The 11,352-nt window shown below is 40.6% G+C and overlaps 1 long non-coding RNA gene across 1 annotated transcript; it reads left to right on the top strand.

Annotated features, from left to right (window-relative positions):
* The first annotated feature begins 8,936 nt into the window (after positions 1-8,936).
* Positions 8,937-10,964, top strand: LOC145429320 (uncharacterized). Its single transcript, XR_013909555.1, has 2 exons — positions 8,937-9,439; positions 10,044-10,964. It is a non-coding gene; the product is annotated as an uncharacterized LOC145429320 (long non-coding RNA).
* The last annotated feature ends 388 nt before the right edge of the window (positions 10,965-11,352 follow it).

Raw genomic sequence — 11,352 nt, 5'->3', positions numbered from 1 at the left:
ACACACACACACCGGCTTCTAATTAGTCGATCACTTCCTCTCTCCCTCGGTATACTGTGTTCCCATGAATCACATAATAAAAAGTTTAGCTCGTACAGAAATGCTGTTTCATAGAAACTGTGGTACACGAGAGTGTGCAGTTTGTTGGGTACCTCCCACCTTTAACATAAAATGTTCCTCCCAAAGAGCCATGCATCACATTATCACGGTGTGTGTGCTGGAAGTCAGGCAGATGTGCACTCATGGGTAAAATATAAAACAAACAAAAAGTGTGACCTTTGAGAAAAATGAGACCCCATTATCTTCTAAACGGCTCTCATCTCGGGCTTTTAAGAGTATCAAGTGTTTACTAAGAAGGACGTGACTATTAACTACTCAGAGTCAGCTTATAAAAACACTGCTTAGGTTAGAGTTCACATGAGGACGCTAAGTTTCACTCAAGTAGACCGCTGGCAGCTAGGCACATTAGATTATTCAGATTTTACGGCTAAAACAAAAACACCATGGTAACAAATATTACAGTTTCAGGCTCATGTCTTGGTTCAGTCTGCTTTGACAAAAAGGTTTTATTTGTTTGGCATGAACTTTTAAAAAGTGTGATGTGTTGTCGGTTTCTTAAAGTCCAGTGTTTTGCTAAAGGTCAGAAATTTGGACGTATTTAAAATGTTTTTATTTTTGTTCACCTAAATAACAAGAATTACTGTAAAGCAACTATATATTAGACTATATTTAAACAATTAACTACATCTAACTCTTTTATTAGGAAATTGAAAATCACCTACACTGCTTCAATAATGTTGAGGTCCGGGCTCTGGGGAGGCCGGTCCATGTGTTTTTCTACCCAGGTATGCTTTTACTGCATTGAGAGGTTTTTTTTTTTAGATCATTGGCTTTCTGAAAAATGAAAGTGTTGTCAATCAGATGCTTTCTAGATGGTGGATCCAAATCTGATGGTACTTTTTAAATTTGCATACTTCAGCCTTTTCTCCCTTTTTCTTTGCCTTAAGAATGGCTTCTTGACAGCCACCTTTACACTGAGACCATTTCTGATGTGGCTTTGGTGAACCTTAAATGAACCATGGAGGGCCAGATGCATCTCTTGGATCTTTTCTGGATTTATTTGTTATTTTTAAAAGAGCTTCAGATGCTGTTCATCTGCTGTTGATAGTTTTTCACGCTTGCCACATCTTCTTTCGTCCTCCATTCATCCAGTTTCCTCAAATATATTAAAGACACTGCACATCATGCTGAGATATGCCAAGTTTGTGCCTGACAACTCATCACCTAATTGGTACAAGCACACTGTTATGCCTGTCAAACTGTAACATTTTTCAGAGATTAAAAAGAAATCAGAACAAATAATGTGTTTTTGTATCAGGCTGCTAGTAACAGCAGATCTGCTCGTCAGTCACTACAGTTTAAAATAAATTATTTGCTAAGTTATCTGTTGGTTGGTTCATCCAGTGTTAAGTCAGTCAGGTTAGTGTTGCTCTGAAAATATTCAGACAGAAGGACTGAACGCTATAAATGAGTGAAAAAGCAGCCGATGTCCAACAAAAACTTCGAAGGACCTTCAGAAAGCCTCCAGAATTATTGCACAGGACCACAGAAAGTTATTTCTGTATCTGAGGGTGTGGTGCATATATTACAGAATGCATTTTTATGATGTTTTACAGATTGTAAAGACCACTGTGATTTGGGGTTGTAGTTATAAATGTGTTTTTGAAGCAATCCCACATCAGTTCAAGAGATGTTTGATCTCTATATTGTTCCAGGAACATCAAAATGTTTTTTATTGCCGTTTATTGCACTTCTTTTTTATTGCAGTTTTTATTGGCCAGGAATTGAACTCCATTAAGCATCTGTTGGATGAAGCAGTAAAACTTTGAATAGCATTAGCCATGCTATAAAATTTTCTCATTATTGGTCCACTCATATGAAAAGAATTAGAAGTTAGGGAGGACAGATTTGGAAAGTGGGAAAGGGATAACCTTCCAAGGGGAAGCTTGGTTTGTTTAGCTGGTTCTGGACAGTTTCAAAGTAAAGGAGGAGATGTCAGGGACCGACAGAGCGTGTGCTAATCAGATCAACCTGACTGTGGTTGAGGTGTGGCTGTGTCATTGTTGTTTCTGCCAGATCGTTTCATGGTACTGTGAATGCTGAATGAGGCAGAACAGTTTAGATCCATGTGCACGTGGTCCACGCAGCTACTAACTAACACAACTGAATCAAGATACACATTTTGGGCTTTTGTGATATTCTTTTCCCTATTTCTTTAATCAGACTTATTCTGTTTTGTAGATACTGATATGCACACAATAAATTCATCGTGATATAATGCCAATTTCATCCCATAAATCCTGTAGCAAATTACTGGATCTGATTTTAATCCAAATGGCAGAAAGAGAAAAGGGCAAAAGATGAAAGAATAGTATTTTTCCCCCCAACAGACCTCTTTTCTTCCAAAATGATCTTGATTATGAATGGCTGCCCTGAGGAGAATGAGAAGAGGAGGAGGGAAAGGCAGGGATGAAAGGAGGAGAAGCGAGGAAGATCAGAGGCTGAGGAATGTTCGCCATTGGGGTGCATGAGTGCTGAACACATGAAACTGTGCATGTCCACATGCATGTGCTCGCACATATACACATTTAAAACAGACACAGGAGTTTAGGGTTTTTGTGTCTCTGTGGAAATATTTAAATGCACCGATACAGAGACATGGACTCAGTCCCAGAGACAAACAATCCACATGACGACACAGAACACGTTAAGATATCATATCCAGAGGCATCTTAAAACCCCCAAATACTTTCCTTCAAACAGGCTCAGAGAGTTGGAGGATGGGTTAGGGCGGGGAGTGGCGTGAGGTGGGATGTTGTGGAAAGATAAGGGATGAGGGGTTACGTGAAGAAGTATTTGTGTGTGTGTATAACCAATAAATCCCAAGAGGGACTGCAGCAGACACAGCTGTTTCACACCCATCCAGATGTCATTGGAGAGACAGAGCAGGAGACATGCACAGACCCATTACTGTACACATCAAAGGCAGTACACTAACACGCATGCATACACAAGCACGCACTGGCGTACACGCTGCAGATGGTGTAGGACTCATTGAGAGCATCGTAAAAAGCTTTGAACTGAGTAAACGAGCTCTTCTTCCTCACTTTTGTGGTTTTGTGGGTTTTTTTGGAGAAAGCAGCCAGGAGTACAAATGTGCCCGTGTAATCATGGAATCTGAAAATCTTTCCATCCATGTTTTCTTCCCTTCTTTATAAAGGTTATTGTATTTTGTAATATACAATTACCTTTTAAAAAAAACAAAACAAGGCAAGGCGCCCCATGCTACCCAAGCCTACCTCTGAACAGGAGTGAGAGATACATAACTTTAGCCATACCATCGAGGTTCCTCGACACCACGTGTTGAGCTACACTTACTAAGAAGCACCTTATAGCTTGGTGCAATGACATCAATAGATGGCAGCTACTATCAAAGCTGTAGATCCAGAGACTACACAGTGGCAACAATAACGAGCAATTTGGATATAATGAAGATGAGCCGCTCCAAGAACGCCTCGGGCAGCTGAAGACAGACAACGATGAGGAAGAGGAAGAGGAAGAGGAAAAGAAATTTTCATGCCCCTGCTTGAATAAGCAAGTGCCATCGACATGAAAAAGGAAGTGGCTAACATCAAGAAATCCTACCAGTGGCTAGAAAAGGCGGGCTTAAAGAACAGCAGGAGTCAACCACACCTGACAGGACTATCCAAAATATATTAGCAAGCTGGGATGGGATACATTAAGTGGCTGAGATAGTATACAGGAACATCTGTGCCTCATTTGGAGTAAGTTATGGGTATTGATCTCCCAGTTACATTTGTAGAGTAATTATAGGCTAATTATAACCAATAATATTCAGTCAGTGCATTTAATTTCACCTCCTTTATTAGACTGTGGGACAGTCAGACACGAACACACTGAGTTATCATGAAATGTCCACACTTTAAAGTTTCAGAGCCAGTCAGAGTAATTTGTAACTGTAACATGCAGCCCACTGAGCAGCAAAATAAGTATAATTACCTCAACACAGCTTTCCTTTTTCCGCTCTATTAAACCATAATATTAACAACTCTGTACAGCATTAGTCTTGTTTTATTCGCACCCAAAGGCTCCATTTTGTTATATCTTGTTATATTTTTTAATAATCTTTATAGCTCTCTATCACCTTTTCTTTTGATAATGTTTCTGATTGTGGGGCGGTGCTCAACTGACCCACTTTATTGTGGAAAACAAGTCAAATAGTCACTTTAATGTGAGGATCCACAGAGCCTGAAGCAGAAAGCAGGGGTTTACTGGAAGGCCTACGTTAAACCTGCTTCATAGTTTATCCCTCAGGTGTTGTTGTTGCAGTTGTTTATTTGTATGGAGCACGATCACGGATGAGATTTAGAGTTCGGGAGAACGTGTTTCCCTTCAAGTTTGAGCATGTACGCTCTATGGATAAGTTATTAGACAACATTTCAGTTACGCGCTAACAAAGAACTCTAGTAGTAATCTAAGTGCTCATAGCATGCTATATCTTGTCTCTACTATGTTTTTCAGTATATTTAAATAAATTAAAAATAAGTCTAATGTTCTTGCCACAAAAGCCATTCTGCTTGGGGCTGAACGGCACAAGGTATGTTTACCTCCTCTTTTACAGAAGCTGTTGTGCTTTATGATTGCATTGGCACAGATAGCTGGTGTAATAGCTCTGTTTCCACTATCATCTTCTATAACAGCAGTCAGATTGCCATTTATTTTAAGGCGCTGTTATCTTTCATCCAATAGAAAACACAATGATACGTACACATGCAAAAGTGAATCAAAATGTCATCACAGTTATTATTTTTCAAGTGTTGGAAAGAGCGCTTTTATGAGGATTGCCTATCTCCATGTGTCAACACAGTTTCATAAGATGACTGCACAGTCTGAAACGCAGGTTTAAAAGCCCAGAGTGGAATTTGTCAAGATTAAGCAGGAACAAAGCCAATATGGTAAATGGCTTGTATTTGTATAGCTCTTTAGGACCCCAAAACGCTTTACACATTCAGTCATCCACCCATTCACACACTGGTGATGGCAAGCTACAGTTGTAGCCACAGCTGCCCTGGGGCGCACTGACAGAGGCGAGGCTGCCGGACACTGGCGCCACTGGGCCCTCTGACCACCACCAGTAGGCAACGGGTGAAGTGTCTTGCCCAAGGACACAATGACCGAGACGGTCCAAGCCGGGGCTCGAACCGGCAACCTTCCGATTAAATCCCAACTCTTGAGCCACGATCGCCACGATGCAAGGAAAGAAGTAAGCATTTAAGTCTGTTTATTATGATAAGATTTTATAATATGTGCTCACATCCAGAGCTGGAAGAAAAAGGCAGTGAGTTGTATGTTGCTTTACTTGACAGCTGGAAACTTTTGACTTCAGGCTAACTCATCAGACGTCCAAGTGACTTCATGTAACCCATTGTGTTTGAAAAGAAAACCAGTTGTGAGAACTGAAACAGGATATGTATTTAGTGCACTAGAAAAGGGTTTTAATAAACTGTACTTTGAAAGGATTTGACCGTATTAGTCTCATTAGACCAGCCACCCATTTTCTTCTGCTTATCCACTTCAGTTTTGTGGGGCTGCTGGAGTGTATGCCAGCTGCCACAGGGTGAGACGCAGAGTGTACCCTCTGCACATGGCACCAGTTGCAGGGCTGACACAGAGACACAGACAACCTCTGATATTCACATTCACATCCATTGCCACTTTAGAATCGCCAGGTAACCTAACTTGCATGTTTTTGACCTGTAGGAGGAATATAGGACATTGTTGAATCGTACAACAGGGACAAACTCCACATAGCTGGCTGGTAACAATGCTAAAAACTTCACTATTGTATCTCATATCATAAAGCCAATGAAATACAAATCCAGTTAGGCAGCTCTTCCCATTTGTGAACCTATGCCATGAGAAGAAGTGTTATCAGTCTGCCATCCTCGCCACATTGACTTTACCTATACACAGGACCCAGACAGCAGTGCTTGGCCTATATGTGGCCCACATCTGCAGATGTCTTGACTGACATAATTGATTTAGGGTGAGCCTGGCTGCCTCAACTCAATCTCAGCGTCACGCCCTTTCTCTGTCCCTGTGGGAGTCCCGGCCTACTCTTGGCTGATAACTGGTTGACATTGGAGGGTTGTCAGCTGATGCTCACCTGGACCTTTAGGCTATAAAAGCTGACCCAAATGAACACCTCACTCTGTCTTCCACTCCACCTGAGATCAACCTTCTTTACTGTTTGTGGGTTTTTTGTAATAGTTGGGGGGGGAGGAGGTTTGATAAAATATATTTTATTTCAATAAATCTCAAGTGTGGAGTCACTCGTCACATCCCCAACATCTTATAGCCCATAATGTCATGTTTTGTGAGAGCTTGACTGTTTGGCCTGTGGTAGGGTGCATCATTATAACCAAACTTTGCATCAGCAAAATGAGAACAGTGTTCAAAATCTGAGTACACCTCTAAATCTGGTCCTTTACCTGACATGCAGCTTTGTATCGTAAATTAATCTTTCTTGTCTTTGAGTGATTTTTAAAAGGAATCACTGAACAGCATCAAACTAAAGTTTCAACATTATCTTCTTGGCCGATGCACAGTCCACGGCTGCCTTTCTTTAGCCCAGTGAAACCTTGTTTTCTTCCATTTAGAAGTTAATACTGGTTAACTTTTAGCTTTCCTCTATGGCTCATAAATCCCGCTCCATCCAGCCTATTTCTTACAGCTCTATAACAAATACAGACTCTTTTAATTTTTGCTCTGCATCTCCTATTTTCAAGGCATCTTGCTTTTAGTTTTCTGTCCTGACACTTGACTTTGTCTTCCACTTACCCGTATGTTTTTCTTTCACAACCGTTCGGATTTTTTATGCTCGTTCCAGATTTTGCACACAGTTGACTGATAACAACCACCATGTTTTGTCATTTTCTGTGTTGGATTTCTTTCTCACTGCAGCTTTACAATCCCCTCCATTGTTTCACCTGACAGTTCTGCCGTTGGGGCCGTGCTTCCTTTCAATCAGCCAGGTGAAACAGCTCATTAAGGACTGCAAAAACTCTTTTTTTTTTAAACTGGAAACTATTAAGATATATTCAATTTGTGCTGGTATTTGTTTTAGAAACGCAAATCACAAGCCTTTTCTAAATGTTAACATAGATACAATAATCTATGTCAAATATGTGATTTTTTGTATTTGCTATAAAGCAAAAGAGGTGGTAATTCCTGGGGTTGTATATGCAGGACCTTTATACCAGTGTCTACCATTCAGTGTGTTGAAAGCTGTGGTGGTAGTGGTTTATGAGTGAAAGAGGATCCTCCTCCCATCAAGTTGTTGATAGGGGATAAATGCACTTTGGCTCACTTCTATCCTTCATGCACTCTCTAAGGGCATCACTAAAGAATTAGTGCATGTGTTCCCTCTTCAGGATGTTTTGAAAGTGAAAGTTGATCTCTTTCTGTCTTCGCTCTTGTGTGTATGGGTACATTTTCAGACTGATACCCACAAACACATCGGCATCCTAACCTGCATCTGTTGCTGTTTAAAGTGTAAATGTGCAATTGGTGCAGGCACAGCTGCATGCTGCATGTAGGCAAAGACAAAACACAAAACACACATGAAAGTAGGAGCGGAGACTCCTTTCCTTGAACCGCAACTGACAGTTTTAAAGAGGTTGTAGTGCTTTACACTTTCCAGATAAGGAGAAGAAAATTGACTGTTTTTTGATGACAACCACAGAGCAATATTTATAGCAATAAGGGCCTGTGTTTAGTTCCTTGGGAATACCTTATCAAAGCTTGTAGAAGTATGCATTGACATCTGACTGTTGAATATGTTTTCCATGCAGTTGCTGGTTTCTGTTCACAAATATACACCATAACAAGGAAGACATTTTTCCCACTTACCTCTGTCTGACAGATGCCATTGGACTGATTTGTTTAGAGATCTCCAAGATTTCTAAAGTCACAAAGGGGGTATATAGTATTTTATGAAACACCTTAGATCCAAATCCCAGAAACAGCCTGTAAACCCAGTGTAAAATAATTTCTTCTACAAAATTCAAATAAGAGCAATCAATGAACGCTGAAACATACCATGGGGGTGACCAACCCTTTCTTTCATCAGTAATCCTTGCTGCAGCAACATGATCATAATGAAATAGGACTCAGTCTAAACACAGCCATACAAACAGTGTAAAGTTACACCATGAGCCACTCATGCAGCCTGACTGAGAAGACGTTGGGTTTAAATTAAAGGTCAAGTAGAAGATCAGCAAAGTAAGGCTGTGACTGCAGGAATTTACAGAATCAAATGTACTCGACAAGTGCTGAAGACTGGCTGCAGTACGTTAGCAGCACAAAAGACGCATTTAGGGAAGCATTAAAAAAAACTAAACTAAAAAAACACAATTACATTTAACCTGCTGTATTTTGGGAAATAAAAATAAATTGCTTGTTTGTATATCGTCCATCCCCATATTGACCCCCTCCCCTGTATGAGTTAAAAATGCTTTTACATTACTTTTTTAATCTTTTATCTTATATATGAAGACAGGGGAAAGAGAAAAAAAATGCAACACCTTAGTTCAAGCTTTGACTTGTGACAGCTTTCTCACTTCAGTGTTCAGTAGTGTTAAACTGCAGAGATGCTAAACCAACTATGCTTTATTCACTAAATCAGTGTTTGTGAGCATCAGAATGTGTTAAACGCAAAACCACAACCTGCTAAAAGTAAATGAAGTTATGAAAACTCATTTAGTCATTAGTTCCCTGGGTGGTTATATAGTAAAGCCCTACATTACTGCAGTAGTATTCAGCTCATTTTCTCTGATGACTATGTATGCGGATGATTTTCATTAGCAGAATGTTGATTTTAACCTGACTCCAGGGAAACACAATCAACATGTGGTTTGTTTGAGGGTCACTCTCCTGCTGAACTTTCTCCTCACTCATGAACAAGTCCCTACAAGACTAGAGAGAGAGCTGAGCCTGAAAGCAGAGCTGTTGATTAACAGGTCGATCTACCCTCACGTTTGGACACAAACTACCGGTAGTGACTGAAAGAATGAGATTACAGATAAAAGTGGCAGTTTGGTTTTTTTTTAGCTTTCTCCAAAGGGCAGCTGGATTCGCCCTGAGAAATCGGATGAGGAGCTCGGTCATTCATTAAAAGGACCCAGTTATAGTTAATCAGGCATCTCCTGGCTGCCTCCTAGGTGAGGTGTTCCTACTAGGATACGGGTGCAGGGCAGACCCAATCAAGCCAAGAGATTACATCTCTTAGCTGTCATGGGAATGCCTTGGTATCCCTTCAGAAGAGTTGGAGTAGGTGTCTTGGAAGAAGGAGATCCAGGTATATTTTGTGAGACTGTTACCCCTGTAACCCAGACCAAGACAACCGCCGGGCATGTGGCAGGTGATGGATATATGGGTGGGCTATGCTGATGATGATCTAATTAGTGTTGGCTAAATGTATTGCTTCTATTTAGACATTTTTACACATAGAATATGGGAACATGACTTCTTGCACTGCACTTCATTTTCTGATTTTTAAAAGAATATTGATTCATTTGGGCGCCTTTTATTTGACTTTCATTATCTGAAAATCTCTTTAAAAATAGCAAACATAACTAACCACATAAAACATTTAGCATGATACAAAGCAGTGTACACATTAAAGAGCTAGAAGCCGAAGACTGAGCTGTGCCACAACAAGGCAACCACAGAAACTGGCTCAAAGACACCTCTGTCAGGGGCCACAGATACTTAACCACCCCCGACAACACTGAAGGTGTGAGTTTGTCAGTTGTATATCCACACAAGGCCCATCAAGGGCAGCAGCTCTTTGTATGGGTAAACCCTAATTACAGTTTGGACCATCATGAAAAGGCTTCCGCTCTGACATCAAATACAAAGTCACTGGAGTACAAAGGCTTTCATTTTTCCCTTTGTTTCAGATGCCAGCACAGCGAGAGCAGTGTGAGGCCGAGGAGGAAACGGCGGAGAGATAACGGGATTTAGAAAGCGCTGGCAGAAAAAAAGAATTGGACGAAGACAATAGCGGAGACAAAAATGGCGTAGCGAGACAAGGAGACAGACAAGAATGAACAAAAAATGGAAACTTGATAAGAATGATGGATGTAGGGTGGACGGGTGGTGGAGTGTGCACACGTATCTGAGGAGCGTAGCGTAAATGTGAGCAAGTTTGGTGGACCAGACAAAGAAGACCAAAAATAATAAAACACAGAAACTTATTTCACATAATTTATGAGTGAGTTGTGTCATTTTCCACCAAAGTGACGTATCAGAAGTGTGTGCATGTGTGTGTCAGGGGGGACTTTTCCTAATTGTTTTCCTTTCTCTGTCACTTACTGTTAACAATGGTCTATTCTGTATTGCACTGGACAGGAGGCCAGCTCACCCACACCCATGTCTGAACACGTTCCATGTGCGGGTGGGCACGCATGTGTGTGTGGGGGGGATATTTTTAAGACGGTTATTTTGATGAGTGGGGATGGTATGTTATGGTGATAACAGTTTATTCTTATACGTGTATGTGTGCGACAAAGAAATCTGCCACGTCTGTTCCTGTTTGTCAGTAGATTGGACAGACAGTTCCTGTGGAGGTGAGGATGCGTGTGAGTTTATTTAGAGAAATGTCAGCGTGTTTACGGTACATTTCCGCTTCTGCCTTTGTACTTGGACTCCAAATTTGCCGCTGTTTTGACTCTAGCAGTGGACATTTAGAGGATGAGAGAATTATGACGGATGTCTGTCTCATTGTTGAGCTTTGCTTGATATTTTTCTTGTCCTTTTAAAGAAAAATTGAAAGCCAAATGTGCATATGTGGTAAATACATTAAATGATTGCAGTTATTACATACGTCTGGCCTGTGACTCACTGGGAACCTATCAAGGGTATACCTGCCTCTTGCCCTAAGACAGCTGGGATAGGCTCCAATGTTGCCCACTCCAATATTTGAATAAAAAAATGCACAATATATACTTTCCTAAAACGTGACAGCCATTGACTTGCATAGAAATAAATGGTTTTGGTAAAATAGGCTAATTTTGCAGTTATTAATCAATTAACCATAACTATTATATCAAGTTATCTAGAAAGTTATTCGGCCAAACATTCATCAGGTAACCATCAGCAGTACTCAGAGGTCTACTCTGCATGTTTGGCCCCTGGAGTTGATGGATATTTTTGTCGGCACATTGACCAGATCTTTGCCTTTCTGTATTTTATGTTTTCTACCATTAG

The sequence above is a fragment of the Astatotilapia calliptera genome, chromosome 6, assembly GCF_964374335.1.
Source record: "Astatotilapia calliptera chromosome 6, fAstCal68.1, whole genome shotgun sequence".
Classification (NCBI taxonomy): domain Eukaryota; kingdom Metazoa; phylum Chordata; class Actinopteri; order Cichliformes; family Cichlidae; genus Astatotilapia; species Astatotilapia calliptera.
This window is presented reverse-complemented; position numbering and strand designations above follow the sequence as displayed.